The sequence below is a fragment of the Microtus ochrogaster genome, chromosome 7, assembly GCF_000317375.1.
Source record: "Microtus ochrogaster isolate Prairie Vole_2 chromosome 7, MicOch1.0, whole genome shotgun sequence".
Taxonomy (NCBI): Eukaryota; Metazoa; Chordata; class Mammalia; order Rodentia; family Cricetidae; genus Microtus; species Microtus ochrogaster.
The window spans coordinates 51,600,382-51,612,606 of record NC_022014.1 but is presented as its reverse complement, the minus strand read 5'-3'; the positions used below and the strand labels follow the sequence as shown (position 1 = coordinate 51,612,606).

The 12,225-nt window shown below is 43.7% G+C and overlaps 1 pseudogene; it reads left to right on the top strand.

Moving 5' to 3' along the window:
- The first annotated feature begins 368 nt into the window (after positions 1-368).
- LOC113456295 lies at positions 369-971 on the top strand (annotated as a pseudogene).
- The last annotated feature ends 11,254 nt before the right edge of the window (positions 972-12,225 follow it).

Sequence of the window (12,225 nt, the reverse complement as noted above, 5' to 3'; positions counted from 1 at the left end):
CGGCTCCTCTTTTGCCAGGGACCTCGCCAACCAAAGGCCTACCTCTTTGATTTAATTGTAGTGGGGTGATCTGCTCTCGGTGTTGCGCTCCGGTCCCCGCCCCCTGTGTCGTCCGCCGCCACGCCGGTCCCCGCCCCCTGTGTCGTCCGCCGCCACGCCGGTCCCCAGCGTCCGCCTGCGCTGTCCGCCTGCGCCGTCCGCCTGTGCCTTCTGCCTGTTAATCTATGTTCTATTATGTGGCTCAGTTACCTTTCCTTTGTCTTGTATGTCTAACTTGTTCTGCATCACCTCCCTACTTGTTTTTTGAGGCAGAATCTCTCACTGGGTTCTGGGCTTGCCTATTAGGCTAGGCTGACTGGCTGGCCAACATGCCCCAGGGTTCTCCTTGCTTCTGTGTCTTCAACTCTGGAATCACAAGGGTACACCAGCAAGGCCAGGCCTTTAATACTTTTTACATGGACGCTGGGGATCCAGTTCATGTCCTCAGGCTTACACAGAAAGAACTTCACAACTGAGCCACTTACTTAGTCTTGTCATCTGGGGGCACCTTAGGAGGATCCTGCCTTTTGGTCTGACATCTTAGCGGGACTGCAGTAGTTGTCACTGCTCTCTGAGCATTGCCATGCCACCCATGCAATCACAAGAAGAAAGGTGCCGTGAAGTTGGTCAAGAAAGACAAAGACCTAGTAATCCAGTCTGGGGACAAGACCTCAAAGAAGTGGTCCAAAGGCTGAGTTCAGGATAAGTTTCGCTACCTACTCCTGTTTGACAAAGCTATGCACGACCAACTCTGTTTGGATGCTCCCAACTATAAGCTGTGGTCTCTGGGAGACTGAAGGTTTGTGGGTTCTTGGCCAGGGTAGCCCTCCTGGAGCTGCTTTGTAAGAGACTTAACAAGGTGATTTCAAAGCACAAAGCCCAGGAACACGAAGGCTGGAGATGCCCCAGCAGCTGGCAAAGAAGATGGATAAACAGGTTCAATCAACTCTACCTTTAAAGAAAGAAAACTTTCAGTAAGTTTAAAAAAGAGGACCTCAATGTAACAAAGTGACAAAAAGCTATATTTGATTCTCATTTACCAGTGACCAGCTGCATGACCCTAGGCTGGGTGTTTGACTTCTCTGAGCTCCAGCTTTCTTGTCTTTACGCTAGGGGTTTTGATAGCATCACCTCAATCAGTCTGGAGAAATAAGCGAGAAAACACACCTAAATACAATGGCCAGGTCTGGCAGAGGGAAAGTCCGTATAAATGTTAGCTGTTACTTGAAACTCTTGGAAGCAAAGCTCCTTTGCCTGGAGCCTGCTTGATGTTTATCTTTGTCCCCTGAAACCCTACCAATTGGGCACCATATTACTTTCCTATTGCTATGATAGAACACCGTGATTAAGAGTTTATATAGAAGAGCTTATCAGTGCTTATGGTTCCAGGGGGCTAAGACTTCATCATGGTGGGGATGGGGGACATTAATGGAAGAAGCATGGATGGCGGCTGGAGCAGGAAGTCGAGAGCTCATATCTGACCCACAAGGATGAAGTAGAGAAAGCAAACTAGAAGCCTACTAATAGTGACATACTTACTCTGGTAAGACCACACCTTCTAAACCCACCCAAAGAGCACCATCAATGGTCTGAGATTATTGGGGATAGCTCATTTATACCCACGTGCCCTAGAGCATTTTCAGAGAGTCCCCAGAATGTACATTTAGGAATGTTCGACCTAGTTTCCCTCTGGGATTTTCAGGTTTCTTGAATTCTGGGAACTTGCAGGTCTGTTTTTTTTTTTTTTTTTTTTACAGGAAATTATAAAAGACTTGACCAGGGAATTGCCTGACTATGTGAAAGAATCCTAAGAGTGACTTTTCTCACAGCCCAGAGTCCCCCTTCCTGGGGATGAGGGGTTCACAGGTTAGAGATCCCGACCCCGTTATTGCTGTTCGGTGTCTGAGAGGATTGCTTCAGGGGTACCTTGTCTGCTACAGTTATACTTCCTAACCCCTGCACTGTCCCCAAGCTTTGAGTAAAGGGGAGTCTGGGGCTCAGAAAGGTCTTCTTGTGGCCAGCCATCCTTGTGCCAATAGAGGTCTCTGTCCTCCGAAAGTGAGGGAATGGCTTTCTGCAAACTCATCATTGCTATGACATCAGATGGCCCAGATTTCCACCTGGGTGTCCTTGAAACTGCTGAGAAAGCTCGTCTGCCATCTCCCCAGTGTTCTTTGTTGTTCTTCACTCTTTCCACAGTCCAGCCCCCCTGTGGCACCCTCTGGCAAGCTGACAGTAGCATCCAACTTCTTGCTTTGCACTCTTGCTTCACTGTCTGATTGACATTCTGGCTTCAATCATGGGTAGCCTTGGAGGGCCCCATCCATCATTCCCTGCTCCACCAAGAACCAGGAGATTCTCTACGGCACTGGGTTCTTGGGTTCTGTCTGACCGACTTCATCTTTTCCTTCTCGAAGTTTTTAACCACATGTCAGTGTGTAGCCCTAAGTCACCTTGGATTGTTGATGTTCCTGAGGCATCCTGCAAGGGGGCCAAGACATCTTAAATTGATTCAAGTTAATTTACATCAGCAGGCTGAATAGGGATGCTGGACCTGTTGGGTTTCCTGAGGAATTCTATTGAGTTTAGCTAGCAGATAGAGCAACCTGCCTCTCCACCCTAAGTGCCGCCTGAGGGTTGGGAGTCGGTCCTAAGGCTTCTGTGGTTTATCATAGACTCTTTCAGTGTCTGTGGAGGAAATTCAGGGATATATTTGGTAGCTCTTCTTGTTACATGAATCTGTGTCTCAAATGGTGCTTTTCCCTTGGCACAAAATAAAGCAGAGAGACACAGGACTGGAAGAATAGTAGGATACTTATTTGAAGAGAGGGGGCGTCCCAGTTCCACCATCATCATTATTTTTAATTCAAAATTTGAAATTAGATCACAAAGTAATAGTTTTCCATATGGGATTTTGATACATATTTCATTCTGTTTGAATCTCCTCATGCTGCCCCCCATCTCCCTCCCTCTCCTTCCCTGTCCCACGTTTTCATCCCATCATTACCCTCTTCCAGGAATCTGTTATCTTCCCCATCCCTTCCCTTACAACCTCTTTTTTTTCTTTTTTATTAGTCAGAGGGGCCCTTTTTAGTCTCCTGACCTTTACCCCTGTTTTCTCCCCCCCAGAATATTCATACTTAGTCTCCCTGGCTACTTCACCAGGAGGAGACTTACTTCACAGGCAATTTTTCTCTGGGCTTGGTCTCATCAGCCATACAATGGGAGGTGTTCACTGGAAGGTGGGTGGAGAGGGCCAATCAGGTGGCACACTTGGCTTAGCAGTTGGTACTTAGAAAGTGCTCAATCAGTATCATTTCCTATATAATTTGTTACTGTATCCAAGCCCCCCCTCCCCACATGCACGCGTGCACACACATACACACACCACACCCCTCCATCTAAACATTCTAAACATTCCAGTGGTGATTTTGAAGTTTGAACAGTACAAGTTGTTTACACAGCCACAACCCCAGTATGGTTACCAGCTGTGCAAGTGCATTTAATGTCGTTACAAAAATCCTCTTTCAATGTTGTTATACTGAGTATCTTCTGAAGTTTATCCACCAGCACAGGATCTGGTCAAGGTCAGACGTTGGATTTTGTTGTCCTGTCTCCTCAGTCAACTTTAATCAGCAACATTTTCCTAAATGTTGTCTTCTCACCATTAACAGTTTCAAAAAAGCACAGCTTCACTTCCTCTTGTTTTGATTTTGAAACGAGTTTAGATTTATGGAGTATGTCTAAAGGTAGTACGAAGTGTTCCAGCATATTGCTTATCCGGTTTCTTATAATGCAAATGTAATTGATGACTACGGTACATTTGTCAAAGCTAGGAAATTAACTTCCATGCCATACCATTAGTCGAACTAAAGACTTTATCCACCCTCACCATTACTCCCCTCCTACCCTTTCCATGATCCAATCCAAAATACCATTTTTCTCAGAGAGTCCCTTACCCCATAGATACTTGTTTGTTTTTTTTTAATTTATTTATTATGTATATAATATTCTGTCTGTGTGCATGCCCGAAGAGGGCACCAGATCTCATTACAGATAGTTGTGAGCCACCATGTGGTTGCTGGGAATTGAACTCGGGACCTTTGGAAGAGCAGGCAATGCTCTTAACCACTGAGCCATCTCTCCAGCCTGTTTGTTTGGTTTTTGATACAAGGTCTCTTGTATGCAGTCCTGGCATTCCTTGGTCTACCTCTGTAGACCAGGCTTGTCTCAAACTCTCAGAGATCCTCCTGTCTCTGCCTCCAGAGTGCTAGGACTAAAAGCATGTGCTTACCACACCTGGCTCATACACACATTTTAAAAGAGTGTTTGGATCTGAATTGGTTCCTTGTTCTTACCCTTTGATTACTTATTCTTGGCTGGATCCTTAACAGTAGCCCAATGCGATGGCTCATCTTCATCGTCTACTTGACACAACCTGGAGGCACGTGGAAAGAGTCTCAATGAGGAGCTGTCTACATGGGGTTTGCCTGTGGGGATATCTGTGGATAATTGTCTTTATACAACTGACTGATATGGCAAAACCCAGATTAGCATAGGCAGCACTGTGCCCTGGTCAGGTATCATGAACTTTTTGAAGAGTAGAGAAATTGAGCTGAGCACAAGCAAGCCAACAGCCACGGTCCTGTTTCTGACTGGATGTGATGTGCACTTTCTACCCTGACTTCCTGACAATGATGGACTGTACCATGCAACTGTAAGCTGAAATAAACTCCTTCCTCCCCCCATAAGTTCATAAGTTGCTTTTTTAGAGATTTTTTTTTATCACAGCAACAGAAACAAAACTAGAACATCTTTTCAGAGTAATTGAAAAAAAAAAAACTGTGTGACACTTTGTGAGGCTGTCACATTGTGAAGCATGTGGTGTCCTTCTGTCACTCTTAATGAAGTGTGTGTATGCATTATGTTCATATATGTTCACATGTCTATATGTGTCTGTGCGTGTACAGGGTCAGAGGTCAGTATCAGGTGTTCATCAGTCTCCATCTTACTTTTTTTTTTTTTGAGACAAGGTCTTGCATTGAAGCTGGAGATTGCTGTTTTGGTTGAACTGTCACACTGTTGCCCAGAGATCCTCCTGGCTCTGCCCCACACTGAAAATTAAATTCCTGAGGCTTTATCACAGAGTGGCTTCACACATAGGAAGGATGCAGTTTTTGCAGGTCTTTCTCCTGCAGATTTCAGTGCTCACCTGGGAATCCTGATGCCTTCCAAGTGGATTGGCAATGAGAGGCGGAGTGTTCACAGCTGGCTCCAGGTTTCTTTAACACAAGGTGCTTTCAAACAAGCTGGGGAACTCATTCAAGTTCGAAGTCTATTAGTATTTAATTCAAGCCTAGAAGGAAAACAGTGGGTTTCACCCCTTGCCAGATGCTAAAAATTCCAGGCAGTGGGTTTTGTATGGATCAGAGGAGAAAAATTCTCAATGTTGTCACGGTCTGCCTGTGTGGATTATCTCAGGATGAAAACACAGCTAAGCATTGTTTCTGCCTTAGCAGTCTTTTCCATTCAAGGAATGAAAGACCAACGTGGCTTTCTGCTGTAAAATCCCATCGTTTCATTGTGGATCGTTCTTTGGAAAATCAAAAAGTCGAGATGTCTTGCCATTTGTTGTCTTTGGCTACTTTTTTTTTTAAAAAAATTATCTTTACATCATTTCATGGTAAGAAGTGTTAAGGCTCACGATGTGATCTTAGGTATCTGCCACATTTGGGATCGAGCCCACACTTTATTTCCCCATTGGCAATATAACACGGGCTAATAAAATGGATGGATTTTGGCCTTGCTGGGTGTGACAGATACTTACCCTGGTTGTTCTTCGGTAGTATATAATTTTGGATGGAGGCATGCACATAGAATATCTGCAATACTCTTGTACTGCCTTTAGTAGGTAGTGTTGTGTCACAGAGGTCTGTCTGTAACAGCCCATGTAAGTTAACCTTAGTCTTCTGAATACCGGTCCAATATTACAGCATTATGATTCTGTTGTGTCTCCTCATTCCTCTTTGGTGTATGTTCAAATCGCCAGATTTTACTCTTAAGAATCCTACAACCTCAGCCTGTTCTCTTTACACCTGTAAGTAACTGCAGCTAGGAGAACAGATTGCTTGAAATATAATTGTAAAGGAAAAATGACATTTAAGCTATTAAAGATACAGCCACGTCATCCTTCTGAAAGGTTGTGCTGATATTTCCATCTGTAATTGCACAGGAAAGCCTCTTTCCTACCCCTCGTCAACGGTTTCCTAACTTTTTAGTGTCCTTAATCTGGTTTTAAACTGCATCTCTTTACTTCTGACTGTCTGCCTGAGCCTGTTTTGAAAGCTGTTTACAGTTCTTTCTTAGTATCTTTGGGAAGTGGGAGGTAATTTGTCCCTCAAATCTTATTTGTCCTAATATTTCATGAAGCAAGAAACTTGCCTTGTGTATTTTGGTTTATTTTTCTGTGGAACTCGTCTTCTTATGACTTTATGGTCTTGAAGTTTTTTGTGCAGTTGGTGTCATCTATTTTTCCCCTTTAAGGTTTTCTCAGTTTAAATATTTCACTTAAGCTCTTACACACACATGTGTGAGCATCTGTGAAAGGTTTATTTGGGTTTAAAGTTCAGTGTATAGTTTGTCATGGTAGAGAAATCAAAGTGACAAGAACTTGAAGTGGCTGGTCACATGCAGTCCGAAGTCAGAAGGAGAGAGCAATGAATGTATGTGCCCAGTTGACGTTCTCTTTTTAATCCTGTCCTGGACCCCAAGCCTACAGAATAGTGGGTCCCACTTTTAAATATATGTACTTATTGATACATATTTTACAATTTAAATTTTTTTTATTGTTTCATTCCCTAGAGTTTATTTTGGTATCAAAGTGGTTATACATTTTTGTTGCCATCTCAATGTCTGGCCAGGTGTTCTGCTACCATATGTTGGACAATCTATAATCTCCCACTGCTTTCAGATGCAATGCATGTAAAAAATTCATCCTCCACCCACACCATGCTGGGTGCCTCTTATAGGCCAGTTTGGGACTCACAGATCTTTTTTATTCATCTGTCCATATGTCAGCATTTACATACACTGGCTAATAACAGTTCTGACTTTGCAATCTGAATGTTGAAAACAAACCTAATGCCTTTTATTTGATTTAGATTATTCTGCTTTGTTATTTTGTTTGTTTTTGTTGATGTTGTTTTCAAGACAGGATTTCTCTTTATAACCCTGGCCGTCCTGGAACTCACTCTGTAGACCAGTCTTTCTTCGAACTCAGAGATCCACCTGCCTCTACCTCCTGAGTGCTGGGATTAGAGGCTTGTGCCACCACCGCCTAGCATGCCTTATTTGTTGCTAGGTTCTAGTGATTATGCATCACACGGGGAAGTAATGTGTGTGTGTGTGTGACAAATTAATGTGGTACCTGTCAGGTGAGTAAGGTTGGGGAGATGGGAAAAGAAAGGAACCTTTTCTTCCAAAGAGCCATTAAGTCTTTTCTAATAATAAATTACCTTGGAGCTGTGATGAAAAATGAGGAGGCCCATAGACAGACACAGAGGGGATTTATGAAGATCACTGGAGTGTTGGAGAATCCGGGCAGAACTCTATCATTCATGGTGTTCTCTGCCTGCATACATCAAGGCCTGCTTCTACTTTCTATATGACATTATCTCCTTCTCTTAGACACGGTTTTGTTGACAGTGTCGTTCCATGGATCCTGTCTTAGTTACTTTTCTATTGCTACACTAAGATACCATTCTGAAGGCAATTTATAGGAGAAAGCATTTAATTGGGGGCTTACAGTTTCAGATGGTGAGGCCATGATCATCACAGTTGGGAGCGTGGTGCCAGGCAGGCAAGCATGACACTGGGGTAGCAGCTGAGAGCTACTACCTGTTCCACAAGCAAGATACAGAGAGAAAGCTAACTATAGTGACACTTCCTTCAACAAGATTGTACCTAATCTTTCCCCACTGGGAATGAGACATTCAAATACATGAGCCTAAGGAGGTGTTCTCATCCAAACCACCATAGTACTAAACTAGAAAGCTTGGAGGGCCATGGCCCCTACCAGGAGTTATAATGTCAGCAAGTACAGTTGGCTCTTGGTGTCTATGTCTAAGTGTCCAAATTGATGCTTTCAGAAGCTGACCTGCTTTCCTTAAGGTATGAGGGTATCCACATCACTAGACCCCAGTCTTCTGTCTGAATTTATGGCCATTTATTGTGCCTCCATTGATATGATATCAAAGAATGAGAACCAAAGAACAAGCCTCACTGGGCATACTTTGAAATTGCCTTAGATTGAGCCAGAGTACATCTGTCATGGGTATTTCTAGGCTGTTTTTGCATTTGTTTGTAAGTGATGGTCGAAGGCTCTCTTACTATATAATGCAGACTTTATTTCCAAACTGTCTTCTGTCTCTGGCCCCCATCTGGGAGGTCTGGAGCAAGGGCCATGCATTCCTCCAAGGAAGGGAGTTGACAGTGCCGAGATCCTAAAGACCATTCAGTGTGAAGTTCTCTGAGCTCCCAGGGTCTCAAACGACATGCCTGCTGACCTCTGGGTTTGCACTCTGCATGTTCTTCTGGGGTAATTGCCTGAGTTGTGCTGCTTCAGATTGGAGAAATTCACCAGACTTACTGAATAAAGTAAAACCTTCTGTGGCCAATGTCAGGTTTGTATCCTAAAACCCAGGGGGAGGGACCTATTAGTGTGATATGGAAAGAACCAGAAGTGTATGGTATATCTGGACATCACCGTGTCTTATTCCCTGTGGGGTCTTATTGATGCTTATGCTGGGAACACTTGCATTCTAGATAGTGTCCTGCCCAAGGATGTTGCCAGCCCTGTTGATTCTATCGCTACTTCTCTGCACAGTCTCTGGTTCTCTCTCCGCAGATCAGCTTTACATTGCTTTTCACTTGTGTTTGGTAGAATGAGCATCTCTGCAGTCCCCGATAGCATACTACTTTTGTTGTTGTTGTTGCTTGTTTAAGGCAGGGTCTCACGTAGATTAGGCCGACCTTACACTCCTTGTGTAACTGAGGATGACTTTGAATTCTTGATCCTCTTTCATCCATCTCCCTGGTGCTGGGATTATAGGCACATACAACTATTTCCGGTTGATATAGTGATAGTGCTGAGGATCCAGGACCAGAGTGCACATCAGGCAAAGCACTCTGCCTACATAGCTACATCCCAAGCGTGAGTAGCCCTTTCAATGCAAAAAGAACTAGTTGTATATGTCTCAGCATTATGTAGTTGACTGCACAGAGGGGCAGGGTCAAGGCAGTCCCTAGTGTTTCTGTGTGGGTTACAAAGGGCAGAGACATACACAACTTGTCATTCACACTTGTGTTCTGGTTCAAGCACACGTGTTGTCACTAAACCCAGCCTTGCTTCTGGCTGTTGCAGGTCATTGCATTCTCTGCCTGTATAACCTCTTTTTGTTTTGTTTTGTTTTGTTTTGTTTTTTTTTCAAAATTTCACAAGATTTTTATTTTATTTTATTTTTTTAAATTTATTTATTTATTAAGGATTTCTGCCTCCTCCCCGCCACCGCCTCCCATTTCCCTCCCCCTCCCCCGATAAGGACCCCCTCCCTCATCAGCTCAAAGAGCAATCAGGGTTCCCTGACCTGTGGGAAGCCCAAGGACCGCTCACCTCTATCCAGGTCTAGCAAGGTGAGCATCTAAACTGCCTAGGCTCCCCCAAAGCCAGTACGTGCAGTAGGATCAGAAACCCACTGCCATTGTATAACCACTTTTTGACAGTATCACTTTTTCTAAACATGCCTCTGCTCCTCTCTCACAGACCCTGCCTTCTGCCACAAAGTCAACCCTCCCTGTCTCTACCACCAACCAACAACTTTTCCGGGGTCAACAGAGCTTAAATCCCTGTTTGCCTGCCCAGAACTTTCTTGCACGTGAGCATTTGGATATGTAGGAAGACTAGTAATTCCTTTTTTAATCTTCCACATAATGATAGTGTACTTTATCCAACAGTTTTAATATGAGAAAAAGGTAAGGGTACAAAAGAGCTAAAGAAACTTTGGCCACAGCACAGATTCTACCACGAAGGCTTTGCTGTGTGCCTGTTATCTGTCTCACTGCTTAGGGCTCCATTTGGCTCCCAGTTGATCTTATTGCCCTGATCCTTTCACAGTATGCGATAGGTGTTGGTGGTGAGCTCCTCTTCTCCTGTGCAGTCATTTACTAGAGTTCAGCATTCGGATGCCCTGCCCTCTCTTTCCCTTTGTGTTGGTGCAGATGGTAAGCAGTTCAGTCCACAAAGGACAATTGCAGGATTTGGTGGCTTTTCATAAATGCATCCACCTATGTATCTCAAATTTCTACCCAGAAATAGGCAATTATTACTACCTCCCAAACCATGAACTCTTTTGTGAAAGGTTTTTTTTTCCCCCCTAAGGAGAATGCTCTCATGAGCCACCCATGTTGGTTTATGTGTACACCAGTAGTATGTTCTTTCTTACTACCAACTAGCCCCACATTATGTGACTGTGCTCCAGTTTGTTTATCCATTTCTCCTGTTCATGATCACCTAGCCTGTTTTAGGAACTTAGGCATAACGCTCCTATGAACATTCTTACGTACATCTTTCTGTGGGTCTGTTTCATTTCTCTTGTGGAATAAGGTAAGCAGGACTGGAATTGCTGGGTCACAGTAATGAGCTTGAGTGGCAGTCTTAAAAAAGAGATGAGTATTGTGTTGTATAGATAAACCATCCCTTATATGACCATTCTCGTTGGTGAACATTTTGTTGATTTCTTTTAAAAATTGTTCTTCCCAATTTACTATGGTGACAACACACACACACACACACACACGAGCACGTACACACACACATTTGCCTTCTTGAGAAGTAAATTCATAGGTAAGTTACCAGTGCTGCCATGATTAGCAGTTTTAACTCCATTAAACCATAGTCTGGTGAGAAGTGGACGTTGGGATTAGAATGTAATCCAAGACCATCAACCATCAGAGTCAGCTGGGGGGGCATTGTTATGTAAGCTCTGAGCCCCATTTTAGGACTAATGGGTCAGAATCTGCATTTTACCAAGATTCCCAGGTCCTTCCTACTCAGGTTCTATAAGCAATAAATTGGAGAAATGGGAACATGGCTGTTCAGCTCAAAAGATCCAATTAATCATCTAGTAACCTTTTCTTAGAAGCTGTAGACTTTCAGGTAGTTGGAACTAATTATCTATACAAAGACAAACTGATCACATTATGATTGAGTTATGCAATGGATTAAGAAGCATGGCATTACTGATGTATCAGACTTAAAAAGCAATTTACTGTGGTGGGTTTCTGACCCTGTTTATCATGGGGCTTTATTCCTAGATTCCCTTGGCCACTGTGGAGGCGGGGCACTCAATGGGTGGGTGGATGTCTGTTTCCCCCCCTCAGATCTAGTGAAGAATTACGGTTATATTCATGATGTTATTTATTTATTGCCAAATACAGCATTACTCAAAATGTAGTGCCTTAATCCAACACTGAGTGTCTCAAACTTTCGGTGGCTTACGAGATTTAGGCATGGTTGAGCTGACCTCTTTAGAATCTTTTGCAGGCTTCAGATGGAGTTGCTGCCTAGACCTTGGTCACCTATAGGTTTACTTCATTTACACAGTTGTTGGCAGAGATCAATGCCCCTACTGGTTGTTGAATAGAGGCTGCGATTCTGTTTGCATACCCATCCTGAGCCTTGTATGATCATCTTGCCTGTTCAGTGTAGTAGAACCTGTTACCCAACTACACCTTCTTTCTAACTTAATAAGAAAACATTAGAGGAATTCCCAGGGAAATTATAGAGAAGCAGTAATGTTCTCTGTTTCCACTTTGAGCAAATCAGAGGAACCAGTGAATACAATAGGTAAAATAAAATGATCAGGAAATAGCATGATGGTTCGGTAGATAAAGGCACTTGTGGCCAAGCCTGACAATGTGAGTTCATCTCCAGGAGCCACATGGTGACAGGAAAGAAATGACTCCCTGAAGTTGTCCTCTTCCTTCCTCATTATACAGTGCCATCTATGTCACCCTGCCCCGACACAGTGTCAGGGTCCGTGAGAAGCAGGTGACAACTAGTGTTCAGATGGCAGCCCGCCAGAGGCATGGTTATCTGATGGAGGTTAGTCCTGTCCAGACAAGGTCTGC